At 43.8% G+C, this 13538-nt stretch overlaps 1 protein-coding gene across 1 annotated transcript in view; it reads right to left on the minus strand.

Moving 5' to 3' along the window:
• CBFA2T2 (CBFA2/RUNX1 partner transcriptional co-repressor 2) overlaps positions 1-12391 on the minus strand; it is a 106677-nt gene extending 94286 nt beyond the window's left edge. Inside the window, exon 1 of the mRNA XM_049779208.1 lies at positions 12322-12391. The gene's annotated coding sequence lies outside the window, so the exon portion shown is untranslated. The remainder of the gene's footprint in view (positions 1-12321) is intronic.
• Between the last annotated feature and the right edge of the window lie 1147 nt (positions 12392-13538).

A 13538-nucleotide genomic window follows, 5' to 3' on the forward strand; every position in this document is an offset into this window, starting at 1 on the left:
CCGGCATCCCATATGGGTCCCCAAGCCTGCCAGGAGTGATTTCTGAGCACAGACCCTGGAGTAACCCCTGAGCGCCGCTAGTGTGACCCAAAAACCAAAATCAAAACAAAAAAGCTCCTCTTGGGCCAAAGTAATAACAGGTAGGGTATTTGCTATTAATTCCAAGTAGCTGACAGTAATACTTAATGCTTAAAACATCAATACTTCAGTTTTCAGTTACCCATTTGTTTTACTTTTGTCTGGGGGTCACACACAGCAACACTTGGGGAAACTATTTGGTACAGGTATTGAACCTAGGCCTCCTGCATTCATTCTACTGAGCTCTCTCCTTGACTTTCCTTTAGTCCATTATTCTGAATCTTCATTAGCATCCTCTCAAGTTGGGATAAGTCTTAATCCATATATTCAAAGCTTATTTGTTAAATAAATTAAGATATGCTATTTTTAAAATAAATTTAACAGAATCAGATCATTACTCTAAAACCACAGGACATTAGCTTAAACAAAATGAATCTAGGGGCCAGATAGCATGGAGGTAAAACGTTTGCTTGCATGCAAAAGGAAGGTGGTTCGAATCCTGGCATCCCATATGGTCCCCCAAGCCTGCCAGGAGCAATTTCTGAGCGTGGAGCCAGGAGTAACCCCTGAGCGCTGTCGGGTGTGACCCAAAAACCAAAAAAAAAAAAAAAAAAAGAATCTACTCCAACACCTCTGATTAATAAAACAGGAAGGGAAAAGATATAGTCTATAACCTACTATTTTCCTTTTTTTGTTTGTTTTTGGGCCACACCCGGTAACGCTCAGGGGTTACTCCTGGCTATGCGCTCAGAAGTTGCTCCTGGCTTGGGGGACCATATGGGACGCCGGGGGATCCAACTGCGGTCCGTCCAAGGCTAGCGCAGGCAAGGCAGGCACCTTACCTCTAGCACCACCGCCCGGCCCCAACTATTATTTTCCTATTAAGTAAAACAATTAAATCAAACTATATCATTTTCATTCATTTTTATGAGTACTTTTTTTTGTGTGTGTGTGTGGTTTTTGGATCACACCCGGCAGTGCTCAGGGGTTACTCCTGGCTCCATGCTCAGAAATTACTCCTGGCAGGCATGGGGAACCATATGGGACGCCGGGATTCGAACCGATGACCTTCTGCATGAAAGGCAAACGCCTTACCTCCATGCTATCTCTCCGGCCCCTTATGAGTACTATTTAAATTGACAAAACAATTTTATTTGGGTAGGAGCCACACCCAGTGCAGTCCCCTTAGGGGATTGTGTGGTGCCAGGCATCAAATCCAGATCTCTGTACAGAGTGTGGCTCTGTACCTACAAGCATCCACTCCAACCCTTTGAGTCATCTTCCCAGGCCCTAAAATGGTTAAAAAACAAAAACAAATTCTAAAAAAAATTTAATTACTTTGTTAATAACTGAAAATTTGCTAGTTCTGAACCAGTCTTCCCAAACATTGTGCCATCTTTGCTACACCTGCCCTGTTTCAAATAAGTTAACATTTATCCAGGATAGGAATAAAGCCTAGTGGCAGATCAAATACTTTCTAAGTAATGAAGCCCTAGCCCTAGGTCCTATCTCTTACAATCAAAAATAAATCATCTCAGAGAGGGGCTGGAACATTGCACAGTGGATAAGGCACTTGCTTTATACCAGTGCTTCTCAATTATTTTCTGTCATGCCCCCCTAGGAAAAAGAAAACCTTTTTCGCGCCTCTCCCACGAGACTGTAAATAGTATCTTTATTAAAAAAAGCTTTAGCCTGCAAAACAAAAATATATAAAATAATTTGAGCTGAGTTTTTAATCAGAGGTGATGTCTGGATGAATGGCTACAATGAGCACGTTTTGTAATGCACAGCTTTTCGAAGCAGGGTTTGAAGCAGGACACAGCAACTCTCAGCTGCAGAGACATACAGAGACATAAACACCGGGCTTAGCTTGTTCTGACAGTGTTTGCCAAAGTCAAACGCAGCCCCCCTTAAGAAGCCTCGACCCCCCCCCCCTCCACTATTTGAGAACCACTGCTTTATACACAGCAGGCCCAGGTTTGATTCCTGGAATTCCAAGTTAACCAAGAATGATTCTGGAGTTCAGAGCCAGAAGTAATCACTAAGCACTGCACTACCAAGTGTGAGCCTCTCCACCTCAAAAAAAAAAAAAAAAAAGTCATTATATTGCAAAGGCAATATAGAGTAATGTATCTGTCAGGTTATTAGGATAAATAGCTTACCATTTTTAGAAAAATATTATGAATAGCAAAACTGGATGTTTAAGGTTTTAGGTCAGTTAAATATTAGACCTCATTTTATAAATTTAAAAACAAATATACGACTGAGCAATAGCACAATGATAGGGTGTTTGCCTTGCATGTAGTCAACCCAGAATGGACCTGGATTCAAATCCCAGCATCCCATATGGTACCCCGAGCCTGCTAGGAGCGATTTCTGAGTGCAGAGCCAGGAATAAGCCCTGAGCGAAGCTGGGCATGACCCCCAAAAAAGTACCTTTGATATGCTTAAATCATTACATGCTCCCTAATAACTGTCTTATTCCCTGTTAGCTCTAATCTTACAGATTTGAATAAAGCAAGTTGAAAGCAGCAGCCACGTGTTGTAGAGATGTGCTGTACTTGGACCACTCCTTTGGAATGATGGGGTTTGTTTTTTTGTTTTTGGGCCACACCCCACGAGTGCTCCTGGTTCTACACTCAGAAATAGTTTCTGGCAGGCTTTCCGAACCATATAGGATGCCAGGGATCAAACCTGGGTCAACCACAAGCAAGGCAAATGCCCTACCCGCTGTGCTATGGCTCCAGCCCCTGGAATGAGTTTTAAAATAATAACTCAGGGGCCGGAGAGATAGCATGGAGGTAAGACGTTTGCCTTTCATGCAGAAGGTCATTGGTTCGAATCCCAGCATCCCATATGGCCCCCCGTGCTTGCCAGGAGCAATTTCTGAGCATGGAGCCAGGAGTAACCCCTGAGCACTGCCGGCTGTGACCCAAAAAAAAATAATAATAATAATAATAATAACTCAAACAACTGAGGATATTATATTAGCTCAAATGGCTAGAGTCTACACTTGGGTTTGATCCCTGAACCATATACCATATCCCAGCACCACTAAAATTAGCCTTGGTGCCACTAAACACAACTGAGTGTGGCTCTGACAGGTTCCAGTTAGGATGGGCAGAAACAGCACTGAATCTGGACCTTAACATTGGACTATTTAGATCGTCACAGAAATGCCCTCAAGTTCCCTATGTAGCTCTCCCCTATACCTATAGTGGGAATACCTGTACTTTCTGCTAAATAAAACTTCTTTTGGGGGGGCCACGCCTGGTGATGCTCAGGGGTTACTCCTGGCTCTGCGCTCAGAAATCGCTCCTGGCTTGCGGGACCATATGGGATGCCAGGGAATCAAACCACAGTCCGTCCTCGGTCAGTAACGTGCAAGGCAAATGCCCTACCACTCTGCCACTGCTCTAGCCCCTAAGATTTTTTGGTGGCAGATATACCCAGTAGTGCTCAGGGTTCACCCTTGGCTCTGTGTTCAGGGATCAATCTTAGAAGGGCTTAGGGACCATATGCAGTGCCAGAGATCCAGCTCATGCTGACTGTACACAAGAGAAAGTATCTGCTGTACTATCTCTCAGGCCCCAAAGTAGCTCTTTTATTCCCCTTCTTTTGGCAAGAATTGTATTGTATGTAGGATGGTGGCACAATGTACCCACACTTCTGGCCTAATGCTTGCAAGACAGGAGACATTTGTTCTACCACTGTGCCACATCCTGGGCACCTCAGATTGAGGCAGGTAAGTATCATAATCACGATTTTCTAATTATTAATAATATCTTATATGGTAAGTTTGTACGGAAGACAAGCCATATAGTACATTTAACAAAACATCCTCCTACAAAAATTTCTTCATAATTTAAGTTGGCAGGTGGCAAATATGTTAATAAATTTATTTATTAATTACATCTAATCATATTTCCTCAGTTGGCATCAATATATCTATTATTTATATTTGCTTCAACTCTGGTTATTTGTTCAAAAATTCTCCGTATTTGATTTTCTTTCTTTTTATTTTTTTAAATAATATCTTTTTTTTTTTTTTTTTTTTTTTGGTTTTTGGGTCACACCCGGCGGTGCTCAGGGGTTATTCCTGGCTCCATGCTCAGAAATTGCTCCTGGCAGGCACGGGGGACCATATGGGACGCCGGGATTTGAACTGATGACCTTCTGCATGAAAGGCAAACGCCTTACCTCCATGCTATCTCTCCGGCCCCTTAAATAATATCTTAAAACACCATATGGGATGCCGGGGGATAGAACTGTGGTCCATCCTAGGTTAGCGCGTGCAAGGCAAATGCACTACTGCAAGTCCTGAGAACAGGACCCTCCCTGCCCAAAGGAAAAGAAATGAGAAGCAAGCTCCCAAAATTCAAGAACCTATTATTTCAACAAAGATTTTAAATTACACACATTTAAACCAATAACAACATTTGACTTGCATGCAGCAGATCTATGTTTGATCCCTGGCATCCCATATGTCCTTGAGTCTGCCAGGAATAATTTGTAAGCACTGCTAGACATGACCCAAAAACCAAAACAACAACAATAAAAGTCGAATGAATAAGTCCATTTGACAGTGTAAATTCATGGCAAAAGGAACCATTTATTCACTTGTATTCTTTCTACTCTATTCTTCTCTACTTTATTCCATTTATCTAAAAATTATTTACTGAGTATCTATCATGTGCCAGAACATGTTCCAGGCAATAGAGTTATATCAATCAATAAATACTAGACGAAAATTTCTGTCCCTTAGCAAAGAGAGGCAGACAATAAACAAAATAAGTATGTTAAAAAAAGTGATGAAATTGGGGACGGGAGAGATAGCACAGCGCCAGAGCGTTTGCCTTGCACACAGACGATCCAGGAAGTACTGTGGTTAAAATCCCAGCATCCCATATAGCACTCCCCCGCCCCCCACCCCCACCACACCTCACCCCCCCATGCCTGCCAGGAGGGATTTCTGAGCTCAGAGCCAGAAATAACCCCTGGTACTGCTAGGTGTGGCCCCAAAACAAACAAACAAAAACCAAAAAAAAGTGATGACACTAATAAAGAAGAGTGAGGATGATAGAGCAAAGAGGATGCAATCTTGGGGCAGCAGTGGTGGATCAGCGATAGGGCATTTGCCTTGCACGTGCTAACCTAGGATGGACCACAGTTCAATTCCCTGGCATCCCATATGGTCCCCCACACCAGGAGCTTTTTTGTGTGTGTGTGGTTTTTGGGTCACACCCGGCAGTGCTCAGGGGTTATTCCTGGCTCCAGGCTCAGAAATTGCTCCTGGCAGGCACGGGGGACCACATGGGATGCCGGGATTCTAACCGATGACCTCCTGCATGAAAGGCAAACGCCTTACCTCCACTCCATGCTATCTCTCTGACCCCACCAGGAGCGATTTCTAAGTATATAGCCAGGAGTAACCACTGAGCATCACTGGGTTTGGCAAAAAAAAAAAAAAAAAAGAGGATGCAATCTAGGTAAAGGTGCTGCAAAATCAAGGGCTACAGTATTCAAAGCACTACATTTCATAAGATTTATGAAATTAAATGTAGAAAATGTTATTATTTTTTTCTTTAACCCTTATTCTTTTTTTTCTTTTTCTTTTTTATTTTTTGGTTTTTGGGCCACACCCAGCGATGCTCAGGGGGTTACTCCTGGCTGTCTGCTCAGAAATAGCTCCTGGCAGGCACAGGGGACCATATGGGACACCAACCACCTTTGGTCCTGGATCGGCTGCTTGCAAGGCAAACGCTGCTGTGCTATCTCTCCGGGCCCTAATCCTTATCCTTTAAGAAAAAAACAAAAACCATACTGAACTTCAAAACAAATAACTGTAGTAGAATGCCTGTCTCAAATACAGGCAGAAATTGAGAGGGGGGAATGTTACACTGGTGAAGGGGGGGGTGATCTGTTTGTGACTGTCACCCAACTATAATCATGTTACTTAAATAGAATATTAATTTAAAAAATTCAAATTTCTTAAATTGGTGGGGGCACACTGGCAATGCCCAGGACTATTCCTAATTTTACCATTAGGAATTAATCCAATTTCTCAGGGCTCAGGGCATCACATGAGATGCCAGGAGTCAAACTTGAGTCAGTTGTGTTCAAGTCAAGTGCCCTAACAACTGTACTATCTCTCTCCACTCTCAATACTAAACCTATGAACACAGAGACCAAATATTCCAAATATACTAACCAGGTATATTACCTACCCCCAGTGAATAACACAACCCAAATGAGAAAGCGTCACACTATGTATGTGTGCAAGCCCTATTATCATTATCAAAGAGAAGGAAAAGGGGAAGAATTCAAGAATGGTCAAGAAAGGTAGAGGGATGGGGCCGGGCGGTGGCACTAGAGGTAAGGTGCCTGCCTTGCCTGCGCTAGCCTAGGACGGACCGCGGTTCGATCCCTCGGCGTCCCATATGGTCCCCCAAGCCAAGAGTGACTTCTGAGCACATAGCCAGGAGTAACCCTTGAGCGTCATCGGGTGTGGCCCAAAAACCAAAAAAAAAAAAAAAAAAAAAAAAAGAAAGGTAGAGGGGGGTAACAGAAAGTTTCACGGTTACTGAAAAAAAAGTTTTAGTTTGAGTAAAATGAGTCATTGAAAGGGTCTTTAGAGCAGAGAGCATTTACAAGACCTTAGTAAATTGGATCACTCTGGCTGCTATGTTGAAAACAGATGGTGTGGCAAGAATGGAAGCAGGGAAAACAATATAATCCAGGCCAGCCAGAGATCTTGGAGGGTTTAAAATAGAACAGGAGAAGAGGAGAGAGACAGAGGGAGAGGGAAACAGAAAGAAAGATGGAGAGGAGAGAAGGGGAGAGGGTGAAAGGAGGAGTGGGTGGGGGAGAAAATGGAAGGGAGGGAGAGAGTATAGCAAGTAAAGAACTTGCCTTGCATGCAGACTACCTGGGTTCAAACCCATATGGTTCCCTGAGCACCACCAGGCATGATTCCTGACACAGAGCAAAGAGTAACCCCTGAGCAGATCCAGATGTCATCCAAACAAATAAACAAAACAATAAATAAATAGGAGCCTGAGGGATAGCACAGCAGGTAAGGCATTTGTCTTGCACACAGCTGAATGAGGTTCAATCCCCAGCATCGCATTTGGTCTCCAGAGCCTGCCAGGAGTAATTTCTGAACACAGAGCCAGGAGTAACCCCTGAGAACTGTCAGGGGAGCACCACTGGATGTGGTCCAAAAGTCAAATAAATAAATTAAAATTTGGTGGAGAGGAAGTAGAAAGATAGTACAGGGGTTAAGGCACCCCATATAATCCCCAGGGCCTGGCAGGAATGACCTCCAGATGTATTCACTGACCCTGAGCACTGCTAAGTGTGCCTAGCAAAAAAATTAGAAAATAGAATTATTCCCTTCTATATAGGTATTCAAACCATGATAGCATGGAGGTAGGGCGTTTGTCTTACATGCAGAAGGAAGGTGGTTCGAATCCCGGCATCCCATATATTCCCCTGTGCCTGCAAGGGACTCTGAAACTTTAACCATAAAACTTCATTTCTTGGGCCGGAGAGATAGCATGGAGGTAAGGCGTTTGCCTTTCATGCAGGAGGTCATCAGTTCGAATCCCAGCGTCGAATCCCGGCATCCCATATGGTCCCCCGTGCCTGCCAGGAGCAACTTCTGAGCCTGGAGCCAGGAATAACTCCTGAGCACTGCCGGGTGTGACCCAAAAACCACAAAAAAAAAAAAAAAAAAAAAAAAAAAAAAACTTCATTTCTCCCTGCTCACTGTTAGGAGTGACCATCAAGCAATGGTCAATATCCTAAATATTGCACCACTGGGTGTGACCCAAAAAACAAACAAAAGAAAGGATGACCAGTAAACTTCTAATCAATGAGGCTGGGACAGATATCTGAATTTCCATTCCCGTTCTGCATTACATTTTTAAGTCTAATGTTAGCCTGAATTACTTCTAATCAATTCAGGAGTAAAAGTCCTCAACAAGTACAAGACTATACCTCATTTCAACACCGAGTCTTAACTTCTCACCTAAATTTAAAATATCATTGATTAAAGGAGCACCTAGTTAAAGTTCTCCGGGATGCTGTAAAGCAGCCTCGAAACCAACTGACAAACCGTTTCACGACAGATCTTCTTGGCTGCTAGCAAATTATCATGTGCAGTGTCTCATGGTGCATCTTAACTCCTAGCTCTCAGCAATGTTTGAGTAGCTTTTATGACCTATTAGATTAGAGCTTACAGTAGGCTGTAAGGATCCTGTCTGTACAGTTGAATAAGCAATCCCTAAGCCCAACTCCAGAGTACAATGTGAATGGTCACCAGGAGCTACTGACCATACAGGTCAGTATTTCAACAAGTTTCTCAGAAGTCAAAATTTTAATATACTTTAGATACAAAGCACTCAAGGAAGGTCTAACCATTTAGAATAATAACTGCATGTTTAACACAACAAAATAATCTGTAACATCTTTTGGTTTGAAGCCCCTTCTTTTAAATGTTTAACTTACAAAAAAGGGGGGAAGGGGCTGGAGAGATAGCATGGAGGTAAAGCGTTTGCCTTTCATGCAAGAGGTCATCGGTTCGAATCCCAGCGTCCCATATGGTCCCCTGTGCCTGCCAGGAGCAATTTCTGAGCATGGAGCCAGGAGTAACCCCTGAGCACTGCCGGGTGTGACCCAAAAACCACAAAAAAAAAAAAAAAAAAAAGGGGGGGGAAGGGGTAGAGCGATAGTATAGTGGCGGCCAACACAGGATGGACCCTGGTTTGAATCCTGGCATCCCATATGGTCCCCAAGCCTGCCAAGAGCTACTTCTTAGCGCAAAGCCAGGAATAACTGCTGAGCGCTGCCAGGTGTGACCAAAAAAAAAAGTTTAACTTGGGGCACAGAGGGATTGGGGTAAAAGGCTGAACTGAACACAAGCAAGAGGAAAGCCTATTTTAAGTCCTGGCACTGCATGGTGTCCTGAGTACTACGAGAATGACTTCAAGCACAGAACTAGAAGTAGTCTAGGGAGCACCATAACGTGTGGCCAAAAAATTTCCTTAAAAATAAAAGTTAGGGGGACCGGGAAGGTGGCGCTAGAGGTAAGGTGTCTGCCTTACAAGCGCTAGCCAAGAACGGACCGCGGTTCGATCCCCCGGCGTCCCATATGGTCCCCCCCAAGCCAGGGGCAATTTCTGAGCACATAGCCAGGAGTAACCCCTGAGCGTCAAACGGGTGTGGCCCAAAAACCAAAAAAAAATAAAAAATAAAAAAAAATAAAAGTTAGGGGGGCTGGAGATAAGGTGTTTGCCTTACATGCAGAAGGATGTTGGTTCAAATACCGGCATCCCATATGGTCCCCTGAGCCTGGTGGGGGTGATTTCTGAGCGTAGAGCCTGGAGTGGCCCCTGAGCGCTGCCGATTGTGACCAAAAAGCAAAAAATAAATAAATAAATAAATAAATAAATAAATAAATAAATAAATAAATAAATAAATAAATAAAAAGTTAGAGGCTGAAGCGGTGGTGCAGGGCGTAAGGCATCTGCCTTGCACGCGCTAGCCTAGGATGGACTGAGGTTCGATACCCCAGAGTCCCATATGGTCCCCCAAGCCAGGGGCGATTTCTGAACATATAGCAAGGAGTAACCCCTGCGCATCACAGGGTATGGCCCCCAAAAAATAAAATAAAATACATAAATAAATATTAAAAGTTAGGGGCTAGAGTGGCGGCACAGGGCATAAGGCATCTGCTTTGCGCGCTACCTAGGATGAACCGCCGTTCGATCCCCTGGCGTCCCATACGGTCACCCAAGCTATTTCTAAACATATAGCCAGGAGTAACCTGAGCATCACAGGGTGTGGCCCAAAAAACAAAATAAAAATAAAGTTAATTAGCAATAACAATCTTTGCTAAGAATCTGGGGGTGTACGCACCCAACAATACTCAGCAATCATAAATTATTCCTGGAAGTGCCTATGGGATGTCAGTAATCAAACCCAGGTAGGCTGCATGCAAAGAAAACACCCTATCCACTATACTAAGTCTCTGATCCATCGCTTAGCTTTTTTTTTTTTTTGTGGTTTTTGGGTCACACCCGGCAGTGCTCAGGGGTTTTTCCTGGCTCTGTGCTCAGAAATCGCTCCTGGCAGGCACGGGGAACCATATGGGACGCCGGGATTCGAACCAATGACCTTCTGCATGAAAGGTAAACGCCTTACCTCCACGCTATCTCTCCGGCCCCCATCGCTTAGCTTTTTAAATCACAAAAGTAAGGTTGTCCTCCTGGCTTATTGTACTGATAATTTAACTGAAACAGGTATACCAACAAAGCCCACATCTTCATCTGTCCAAAGAAACGTGGCTTAGCTAACTTTAAAATGTATTTCTTGGGGCCTGAATAATAGCACAGTGGATAGGGCATTTGCCTTGCATTCAGCTGACCAGGGTTCAATTTCTGGCATCCCATATGGTCCCCTTGAGCCTGCCAGGAAATATTTCTGAACGCAGAGCCAAGTAGTAATTCCTGAATGCCACTGGGTGTGCGCCCCCCCCCCCCAAAAAAAGTATTTCTTTAAAAAAAAAAGTAATTTAAGGGGCCGGAGAGATAGTATGGAGGTAAAGCATTTGCCTTACATCCAGAAGGAAGGTGGTTCAAATCCCGGCATCCCATATGGTCCCCCGAGCCTGCCAGGAGCAATTTCTGAGCATAGAGCCAGGAGTAACCCCTGAGCGCTGCTGGGTGTGAACACCCCCAACCAAAAAAAAGTAATTTAAAAAATAGGGCTGGAGCAATAGCACAGAGAGTATGGCATTTGTCTTGCAAGCATCCAATCCGATTTGACCCCTGGCATCCCATATCCCAAGCCTGCCAGGAGTAATTTCTGAGCACAGAGCCAGGAATAATAACTGAGCACTGCCAACTGTGGTCCCATTTTGGCCCCAAAATAACTAAAAAATAAATAATTAAAAAGGAGTTTCTAAGAAGGGGCCGGAGAGATAAACAGCAAGGTGTTTGCCTTGCAAGCAGCCAACCCAAGACCTATGGTGGTTCGAATCCCAGCATCCCATATGGTCCCCCATGCCTTCCAGGAATGATTTCTGAGCGAAAAGCCAAGAGTAACCCTAGCGCTGCCGGTGTGGCAAAAAAAAAAAAAAATTAACAAACAAAAAAAAAAGTGTTTCTAAGAAGCAAACACATCTCTGTACATCCATCCATTTTGGTAATAAACACTCAGAGATACTAGGTTAACAAAAAATATCTGAGTGGCTTATTTCTGAATTGTTTAAAGCAAGAAGAAAATTTTATCCAAAACATTATAAAAAAAAAAGGGGGGGGGGGCCGGAGAGATAATATGGAGATAAGGCATTTGCCTTTCATGCAGGAGGTCATCGGTTCGAATCCTGGCGTCCATATGGTTCCCCGTGCCTGCCAGGAGCAATTTCTGAGCCTGGAGCCAGGAATAACCCCTGAGCACTGCCAGGTGTGACCCAAAAACCACAAAAAAAAAGAGGGGAGGACCAGAGAGATAGCATAGTGGTAGGGCATTTGCCTTGCATGCAGCTGATCCAAGACAAACCGTGGTTTGAATTTCAGCATCCCAAATGGTCCCCCTGAGCCAGCCAGGAGTGATTTCTGAGTGCAGAGCAAGGAGTAACCCTTGAGGGCGGTCAGGTTGTGACCCAAAAAACAAAAAACAAAAAAAAAACATGTTATATACCTAAAAAAACTGTCTAAAGTTTCAGATATTTTTTTTGGTTATTGAAAGAGTTGCTAGTTTGCTTACAGTGCTATCTCAAATAGCGAGTCATTTCTTTCTTATATACTCCTCTCAATAAAATCTCCCTTAAATTCCCTTCACTGTGCTCCTTTGAATTTTTCGGCCCTAATAACTATACTTGATCAACAGCACCTAGAACCTTAAGCTGTTAGAGGTTAAGTACTATCCTACTCATTACAAAACTAAACACAATATTCTATACATTCTTGGTGCTAAAAGAGATAAAAGACATTTACTAGCATAAGGCCAAAGATGACAAGACCTAAAGACTTGGCAAGCAAACCCAAGGCTCACCAGAGTTCTGGCTTCCCTACAATGAAGTCTGGTAAAATGCTAGCGCTGGGGGAGGGGTAATTTCGTGTGTTCATTACATTGTTGTCTACTTTGTATATCTTTAAAATCCTCCACAAAAATTGGTAACAATAATAAACAGTAAGTGAAGATATGACCAAATTCTTCTTGCTCTTACTTTCCTACCTTTGAACTTTGCTTTTTCCTTTTAACTTGATCTTTGCCAGTCTTCCTTCTTTGTTGTCAACGGGTCCACTGGGTCATTAGCCATTTAACAAATGGTGGTTTGGAGGATAAAAGACAGACCCTGCGCACAGGCAGAGGAATTCCAAATGTTAGACTCTTGGCTCCACAATGTCTGATTCAGAAGAACTGCTGGGAGCTATTAGTTTAGCTCGCCCACCCAGGCATATGAAGACTCCGAGAGTTCCCTTTACACCACCACTCCCATATGCCTTTCATTTATACAATTTTGTGATTGTGTGCTTTCATTTAGCACAAGGATGAATCAGACCCACAGAAATTAGAAGGACAGTACAATGATAGAAATCAGAATAAAGCAGATTTAAACGTGAACTTAGAAAAAGAAATTTGGGCCCGGAGAGATAGCACAGCGGCGTTTGCCTTGCAAGCAGCCGATTCAGGACCAAGGGTGGTTGGTTCGAATCCCGGTGTCCCATATGGTCCCCCGTGCCTGCCAGGAGCTATTTCTGAGCAGACAGCCAGAAGTAACCCCTGAGCACTGCTGGGTGTGACCCAAAAACCAAAAAAAAAAAAAGAAATTTATTTTTATTAATGGGACAGTAATAAATAAGGAGCAGGAAAATAATTTTTTGTTTGTTTTGGGGCCATACCCAGCAGCGCTCAGGGGTTACTCCCAGTTCTGCACTCAGAAATTACTCCTGGCAGGGTCTGGAGCAATAGTGCAGCAGTAGGGGGTTTGCCTTGCAGGCGGCCGACCCAAGATGGACCTCGTTTCAATCCCCATATGGTCCCCCAAGCCAGGAGCGATTTCTGAGTCCATAGCCAGATGTAACCACTGAGTGTCACTGGATGTGGCCCCCCCCAAAAAAAGAAAAAAGAAATTACTCCTAGCAGGCTCAGGGGACCATATGGGATGCTGGCGATTAAGCCCAGGTTGGCTGCATGAGAGGCAAATGCCCTCCCTACCCACTGTACTCGGCCCCAGAAACTAGTTTTCTTTTTTGTTGTTGTTGTTTTCTGTTTGTTTGTTTGTTTTTTGGTTTTTGGGTCACACCCGGCATCGCTCAGAGGTTACTTCTGGCTCTATGCTCAGAAACCACCCCTGGCAGGCACAGGGGACCATATGGAATTCGAACCACTGTCCTTCTGCATGAAAGACCTTATCTCCATGCTATCTCTCCAGCCCCAGAAACTAATTT

Source organism: Suncus etruscus, chromosome 9 (genome assembly GCF_024139225.1).
Source record: "Suncus etruscus isolate mSunEtr1 chromosome 9, mSunEtr1.pri.cur, whole genome shotgun sequence".
NCBI classification, from domain to species: Eukaryota; Metazoa; Chordata; class Mammalia; order Eulipotyphla; family Soricidae; genus Suncus; species Suncus etruscus.